This window comes from Cavia porcellus, unplaced genomic scaffold (assembly GCF_034190915.1).
Source record: "Cavia porcellus strain 051 isolate PalLab524CR breed Dunkin Hartley unplaced genomic scaffold, mCavPor4.1 scaffold_16, whole genome shotgun sequence".
NCBI classification, from domain to species: Eukaryota; Metazoa; Chordata; class Mammalia; order Rodentia; family Caviidae; genus Cavia; species Cavia porcellus.
In genome coordinates, this window is record NW_026947499.1 from 34513919 (window position 1) to 34522811 (window position 8893).

General features: G+C 40.8%; 1 pseudogene; it reads right to left on the reverse strand.

Moving 5' to 3' along the window:
- Positions 1-1957: 1957 nt before the first annotated feature.
- Positions 1958-3254, reverse strand: LOC100716776 (26S proteasome regulatory subunit 4-like; annotated as a pseudogene).
- Between the last annotated feature and the right edge of the window lie 5639 nt (positions 3255-8893).

Below are 8893 nucleotides of genomic sequence, written 5' to 3' on the forward strand. Positions count from 1 at the left end.
TCCAGCGTGGAGCTAATTATGAATCTGGAGCAGCTCAGGTCTCAGAGCATTCAGAACAGGAATCTCAGGAGGCCTCATCTCAACAAATCCCCACTCCTGGCTGGATTCAGGGCACCGCACTTCTCTGTGGATCGAATCTCAGACCCTTGAAGGAAGCTATGCCCCTGACCCTGGACCCCAATTTCCACTGTTGGTTCTTCATCCCCTGCACCTTTACCTCTTCTATGTCAAGTTTTCCAACCCCAGACAAGATTAAGCCTTAGACGATGAGTATAATTTTGAAAGCTGCTGGCAAAGGAAAAAGTGATAGCCAAAACAATCCCTAGTTGTGAAATAGGAGACAAAATTATCCCAGCACACACTGAGAGCCTGACAAGAACAAGTACTAACCTAGGTGTGAGATAAAATCAACAAGAAAACAAACATAAAGACTTTGTAATTCCATATCTTTCATGATATTAGAAACCAGTATCTTAAGACAAAATAAAATTTATTAAAGTCCTGAACATAGATCAGAAATAAGGAAAGGAATAAGAAATTTCAAGGAGCTGGGGATTTAGCTCAGCGGCATAAGTACCTGCCTTGCAAGCAGGCAGTCGTGAGTTCAATTCCCGGTACTGATAAAAAGGAAAAAGACAAAGAAAGAAAGAAAGAAAGAAAGAAAGAAAGAAAGAAAGAAAGAAAGAAATTTCCATGACAAGTAAAAGAAACATCACTTGCATCTGAGTTGAATCAGCTATGAGTGTGAGTGAGCTTTGAGGAAGTTGATGAGAGTAGCCAACGTGCATATTTCTGCATAGTGAGAGTGGGAGAAGGAGCTTGGATGAGACTGGAAGGAAGTGAGCTTTCACTGTGAGTAATGCCACTTATATATTCACACAATCATTGACAAACTGCTGCAGGCAACACACCAGTGGGAAAGGCAAACTTAAAAGTCTTCCTAGGGTGAGGGCAGAAAAGCTGGAAAGTCTGATTTGACCTCTACACATTGTGTTTATGTGTGAAATAAACACACAGTACTATGTAAATCAGAAAATTTTTAAATTAATAATATATATGAATCCAAAAAAGACAAAAGAACATATTTATGGTACATATGAACTGAATGATTCCTTGTTTATAAATAATAGGATAAATATAAAATTACATATTTGAAAGGAAATGCAAGAAATAGCATGGCTACCTCTAAAGAGTAAAATTGGTGTGGGAATTTGTTTTTTCATTAATGTCCTCTATGCATTGTATTTCAATGAGGAATTAAAAATTTTGACACAGGAAACAGTCTATAAATATATTCTCATCTTAAAATAATAAAGCAAAACAAAAAATAGCAAGCCGTTAGAGGAATTTTTCTTTCTTTCTTTCTTTCTTTCTTTGGTGTATGTGTGTGTGTGTGTGTGTGTGTGTGTGTGTGTGTGTGTGTGTGTGTGTGAAAAAGCACATTTTATTGGGAAGCAGACAGCAAGCAGCACAGTGATCACAGACAAAGGCCATCTAGAAGACACTCTACACATTATACTGGGAAAGCACTCCATGTTCTGCCAATAAAAATCAACTATAACATGGTCTCCTTCATGATACCTTCCCAAACCTTATCCTTCACAGTAGTTGAGAAAATTCTCAACCACTTGCTTAAAGGTAGCTGTGGTTCACCAGAAATACAGTCCCTCAGGAGTCACTGCGACTTCCATAGCTCTCAGCCTTCCCAGGGTGAGGACTGTGAAGGGTGACAGGAAGATGAAGAAATAAAGATGAGACCCAGAAAGCTGGGATCAGTTGGAGCCATCTCTCTTGATGGGAGGAAAGGAACTGCCCAACTACTGGAGGGGTGTTTATTTATACACTTCACATAGTAGTCCTTTACATTACAACCCACTGCTTGGATTATCTTGGAGCTTGGTGTTTTTCAGGTTGGAGCAGTTTGTTAATGTGGTTCATATCAAGCACTCTTTGTTCTTCAACCACCCTGGCACATGTGATTCATCTCCAGTTTTAGCCTCTCCCTATTAGGAAGTACTTCCTGTTTCTTATAAAGAATATTTTCTTTAAATTTCTTGAAGTCTTCATTTGTTACTTTCATTCTAGGTTAACTCAATGCCATCAGAACAGCTTCTGTACAGATTGCCTTGATGTTGGTACCAGTAAGATCATCCTTTTCCATGATCAGGTCATCCAGAGTAACATCATCAGCCAGTTTGATCCTGCTTGTATGAACCTGAAAGATATGCTTTTTAGTCTTTTCATCAGGCAGGGGGAAGTAAATCTTCATGTCAACGTGCCCTGGTGTGATCATTGCTGGATCCAAAGTTTTTATTCAGTTTGTGGACATAATAACTTTCATGACTCTGTGACTCAAATCCATCCAAATGGTTCAGCAAGTCCAATATTGTTCACTGAATTTATTTCTCATCTCCAGAGTCTGAATCATACTTTTTGTCCCAGTGGCATCAATTTCATCAATAAATATGATAGATGGTGCATGTTCTTCAGCAACTCAAAGTATCTCCCATACAAATTTGGGCTCATCACCCAGGAACTTCTGAATAAGCTCAGAGCCAACTACTCTCAAGAAAGCGGCCAAAGTTTGATTTGCTACTGCTTTGGCTAACAAGGTTTTACCTGTGCCAGGCAGACTAGACAGAATGACTTGCTTAGAGGGCTTTATAGTATTCATTATGGGTGACAGGAAACTCCAAAATTTCCTTAATTTCCTGGATTTGGTTATCCAAACCACAAAAGTTGGCATAGGTTTCCTGGGCCCTTTTCTACCTTCATCACTGTGGCCAGAGAATCTGTGTCATCCATCAGTAACCTGATCATCGCATGCATCTCATGGTTGAGTAGAACTGAGAAGCCTGATTCCAGCAGACACTTGTCCACAAATGAAAGGATGCTGATGTAGCCCATAGATGTTGACACAATGGCATGATTGTCATCATTGATCTCTTCCAAGGTTCCTACTGACATTGGGGTCCCCTCGGATCATCTTCCTCTTGCTTTTCTTCTAACGTTTCATTTGTTACTGATCTCTAATAAATTGTTCCTCCATGAGAAAATAGTCTTTAATGCTCTCTAACTTCAGTAGTTTTAAATGGCACTGAGTAGGAGGTGTCATAGTGGCAGTTTGCTGGCAGCACTGGTCCCTTTGTTTTCTTTTTCTTTTTCCTCACCCTAGTTGGCACAGGGGGTTCATTTTTCTTTTTCTTGTCCTTGTCATCCTTGTTACCACTTCCAGGACTGCCACTGTGATTTTGACCTATCTTGCCTCAGCCATTCTAGTAAATTTAATATTTTTTGTTATTTTTAATACAAAAATTCATTAAGTGGCTTCCAGGGGGAGAACCAGCAGTGTCTCCTGAGATCTGCGCCATGTTGGAACTGAAGACGCTGTGAAAACAAACGACCATCCTGCCTCCCTGCTAAGCAATAGTGAACCTACTGCTACATGGCCTAGAGTCAAATATCCTGCCCATTAGCAAATGGGAACCAGAAATCTGAGCATCTCCTGGGAGGTTGACCATAGCAAATAAGGGGGACTTCCTTCTACCATTTCTTTGAAGGCAAATATTTTTATTATTGTTTTGCTCTTTTCTGATTAATGGTATTGCTCTATTCAATATTCTGTTTTGATAAGTTCTGTAGTGTTCTATATTTCATCTCATTTTGATGTATGTGATTGAAAGAACAACTATTATAAAGATAACAAAATATACTGTGATACCTATTACTATTATCCCAGTAACCTGCTGAAGTTCTGTACCAATTTCACTGTACGATCTTAGTTGGCTTTATTCTGACTTGTTCTGTTGTATATTTTCAAAATAAAATTTTAAAAAATTCATTAAGTGGGATTTTATTTTGTCGCAGTCCAGAGGCTTAGGAAAGTGATTCTGGGCCAGGGATTTAGCTCAGTGGCTCAAGTACTTGTCTGGTAAGAGCAAGATCGTGAGTTTAATCCCTGGTACAAAAAAAAAAAAAAGGAAAGTGATTCTTCAAGGCAGACTGTGCCCACAGAAAAACAGTTAGTAGACTGAATTTAAATTTGCAAGTCCTCTAAGGAACTCTGAAGAAAATACATCCCTGACCTACCTTCATCACATATGCACACATACACATCACAGGCATCAAATCTGTGTAGTATACACAGCCTCTTCTTGCACAAAGTCTAATGCTTGGATTCCTCTGAAGCTATAGAGTAGAAGCTAAAAATTTAAAAATGTGACTGAGATAAACTGAAATTATTGAAAAGCTGCCTGAGATAAACTGGAAAGATTGAAAGGCCTATTGCACAAAAAAGTTTTGGTGATTTGGAAAAATACTTCACACTCTGGGAAGCACTGAGCCAAACTTGGGTGACATTTCTCCTGCTGCCCTGCAGAGAGTGTCTTCATACATGGTCTCCAAAGGCTGCCTCTGGAAAAATAGTGGACATCCCACCACCACTCCAAGGCAATCCTCCATGGCAGTCTATAGTTCAAAATAATTCCTAATGCTGCTGGAAATGGTCAGGGGAGTACGACTGAGTAAAAAATAAAGTTCAAAATCAAAGACTACAGAAAACATTTCTAAGGCTGATTAGAGGAGAGGATGGTATCAAAATACCAAAATTATAGCTTTGGAACTTCAATGGATGATGGGGTTAGGGGTGTGGTGCTAGGGATCAAACCCAGTGGTATTCTATTCTTGAGCAACATCCCATTCTCTTTTAATTTTTTTCCTTTTAGACAGGACCTTTCCAAGTTGTCCTAGCACAGTTTTAAAATGTTATTCTGTTTTTGAGATGGAGTCTTGCTATATTGCCTAGACTGGCCTTAAGCTGATGGGCTAACATGATCCTCCTGCCTTAGCCTCTGTAGTTAGTGAGATTACAGGCATGCACTATCACATCTGAACTGAATGACACTTTGGACTGAACCAGACATATATTGAACACTTAAACTGTGTCAGATATCATGTGAGTACCCTATGTGTCTTTGTAGCACAGGCTCTGGTATCAGACTACTTAGGTGAGTTCTATGGTTCAAATTTGGAATGTTCCTCAAAGGCCCTTCTGTTAAAGGTTTGCTACCTTTAAAGATGGTAGGACCAGCAAGAGGTAGGGGCTAGTAAGATCTTCAGATCAATAGGCCGTATCTTTGAAGGGGACAGAAAGATTTTAGACCCCTCTGCTACGGTATGCTCAAGAAATTTGCCCATGGGACATTGAGATTTCAGAAACAAGGGAGGTTTATTTCAAACAGGAGTGGTCAGTCAGCTTTTGCCATTGAAACTCCTGGCTACTGGCTGACTGGCACTGATTCCTTCGTTGCCTTCTGCTATATATCCTTGTATGAGTTCACAAGGTCAGGGGATTTCCATGGATACCACCTTTGCAGCACTATCATTGCTTTGGAGTGTTACAAAACCTCCTTACACATCTGGTTAATTTACACATAGAATATGAGCACCAGGTAATTTGGTGCCTTGAGATAAATCCATTTGTTTCCCCTTTCTGTAGTTTTTATGGCCAATTAAGGGACAGGAGGAGGAGGCATTTGAGAAATTTGGCCAAAGTTCACTCGCTGTTTGAGGTCTGTTAACTAGGTGTCTAAACTATAATCTATCGGCCAAAAAATAAGTGACGTTTTCAGGACCAGCATTTGGAGGGGTTCAAAATGAAAAAAGGCAGAGAAAAGAAAGCAAATAGTAGGGGCTACAGACCTCCACTTCTTTTATTTCCCAGCCAATAAATGAATGGTTTTGTTTTGCCACCTGCTACCCACAGTGATATGCTGCCTTGCCATAGACTCAGAAGTAATGGGGCCAATCACGGCCTTCTGAAATCATGAATAAACCTTCTCTCTCCATAAATTGATTACCTTACTGGTTTTTATTATGATAATAGAAAGTTGATTCACACCATCAGAATAGTGCCCTGTAGTTACCCAAATCTATGAAATCTTTGGTCAAATACATATCTACCTTCTCTGTAACTGTTTCTAGCAACAGTAAAATGGGGGCTCCCGGGTTGTTATGTGGATTAAATGAGCAAATACTGTACAAAAAAGCACAAGAACTGTGCCAGGTATATGGTGATAGGTGTAATTTGTGTCATTATATGACTTAGGTATTGATATACGGAGTTTAACAATGAACAAATGAAGCCTTTAGATACAAGGATTTATCCAAGGCTACACAACTATAAAGAGTGGGATAACCACCATTTGTTCTCAAGGTGATATGTGCAGAGGCCAAGATTTGTCTTACTCTGTGATCAGACTGCCTCTCAGCATCACTTAATTTCTTATCAGTCTTCATGTTACAGAGGAAGATGCTCAGAGCCACCAGGAAGCTGACTGACTGAACTTTGGTCCATACATTAACTCAGCAGGGCCTAGAACCAGTTAACTGTGATAGGGAAAAACTTAAATTCTTTTGATCACATCTAAGACTTGAAGGTTAGGGCTGGGGGGTTAGCTCAGCAGCACAAGAGCCTGCCTGGAAAGTGGGAGATCAAGGGTTCCGTCCCCAGTACAAAAAAAAAAAAAAAAAAAAGGAGGAAAAAGCAAGAATGGACAGTTTGAGGTCTCTGTGAAGAATTAAAAACATGAAGAAATTGCCAGGTTGTGAGTTCGATTCCCCAGTACCAAAAACACAAAAACAAAAAACATGAAGAAATAAAAATTCAGAAACAAAGAGCTGGGTATGGTGGGAGGCTATAATCCCAGCACTTGGGAGGCTAAGGCAGGTAAGTCACCATGAGTTCAAGGCCATTCTGGGCTACAAAGTGAATTCAAGGCCAGCCTGAACTGCATAATGAAACCCTGTCTCAAAAAGACACACACAAAAAACAGAAACAAGCTAAATGTGGTGGTGCACACCTGCAATTCCACAATTTGGAAAGCTGAGGAAAGAAGATTGCTGTAAGTTCAGGGCCAGCCTGTTTTACATAGTGAGTTCAAGGCCAGCCTGAACTACATAGTAAGACCCTGTCCCCTCCCCCCAAAAAAAATTCAGAAAGATTCTTTTAAAAATGTCTCCTTTTTAGATAACTTGAGATCTGAGCAGTACTGAAAATCAAAAACCTTATCACAGTATTTTTAAAAAGAAGATTTGACAAGCTGAACCTAAATTATATAGCCAAAAAAATTGTAAAACAATAATGGGGGATCTATTATACTAGACATGCTGCAAAGTAGTAATTAAAATAATATCTTTATAAGAATATGTAAAGAGATCAGAAACAAGAGACCATAAAAATATGTCCATGTATACACTGATTCCTGACTTTTTTATGATAGAGTTCTCCATGTTCAAACTGTTTCACCCTTGAAATGATCTCCTGCTGTATCCATTTACCTACAAGAGCCCCGAGATTATCCTCTTTATAGTTGGGTAGCTTTCTGTTATATGAAAATACCATATCCTCCGGGAGAACATGGCGGACAGATAACAGCAGCTACGGAGGCTCTCTGAAAGACTCAGCTCAGAAGTCAGGAATGGTGCGGAGTAAGGAGACATAAGCTGGTGGAGATATGCTCTGATGACCCAGGAACAAACTGGGCTGAGAGAAACCAACTTGGAATGCAGTCCTGGTGCTAGAACAGGAACAGAAAAGCCTCAGTGTGGAGGCGGGAGCCCGCGCCATTGGAAGCTGCGATTTGGGTTTCCCGCCATGTGGCGGCTGCCTCTACATCGGCTCGGCAAGGAGAGAGACGCACGGAAGCTCTGAGAACGGGAATCTGTGAACGGAGTCTAAAACAGGACGGGCAGGGAGGCGTGCACTGACTTGTGGTGAGGTGAGTGAGAGAAACTGACACTCTACCACAGTTTGACTCCAGCGGAGGACATTCTGGGACTGGGCAGACTTGCGGGAGCAGGGCGCGGTGGCGACTTCAGCCACATATCCCCCTCTTAGGCGGGATTGGTGAGAAGTGCCTAGCCTAAGTGACGCTGCTGGCAGACCCAGTAGGCTAGCCCAACCCAGATCCCAGAGCCTGACGGTGGCCTGGAGGGGCAGGCCCCCCGTAGGCTGCCTGGTCTGGAACTTCCTGGTGTGCTGCGGTGGGCGGGAACACCTAACCGGCACAATTCGATCAGGCTGTGGCTGACAGGGAGGGAAGCTGGGCCTCCTATATAAGCTTGCATATATAAGGAACAAAGAATATGGGAAGAGGCAGCAACAAGAAAGGCTCCTCGGCCCCCAATCCTGAGAAACAGGTAATAGCGGACACTGCACCAATAGACATAAAGCGCCATCTAGAGAGCCTCATAGATCAGTTCAGGAATGAAGTTATCAATGACCTGAAGCTAGAAGTAAGCAGAATAGTTAGAGAAATGCTAAGCTCCACCCAAGAAAAAACAGATGGTGGAATAGAAGAACAGAAAAAGAGGGGAGAATTGTTTGATGGAGAAAATAGAGAAAGCATAGAATACGTGAAGCAGGTTCAAAGGGACTACCAGGAAACTAAAAAGTCTATCGAAAACTGGCATAACAGCTTGAAAGAAACTAAGGACAGATTATCTGAACTGGAGGGCAGATTTGTAATATGGGAGAATGAAATGAAAAACTTCTTAAAAATAACAAAGAAACAAACAGCAATAATACAAAGACAAGAAGATGATAAGAGGATCCATAACTTAAGAATTAAGAACATAAAAGAAGAAGTAGGGACACAAACAAATGAACTACAAAAGCTACTCGCAGAAATAATCCAGGAGAATTTTCCTAAATTAGCAAAAGGTAAAGATACTCAGATGTATGAAGCATTCAGGACCCCAGCCACCTACAACCCAAACAGAGCTACACCCAGGCATATAATAATCAAAATTCCAGAAATTCAATACAAGAACAGAATATTAAAAGCTGTCAGAGACAAGAAACAGATCACTTACAAGGGAACACCCATCAGAA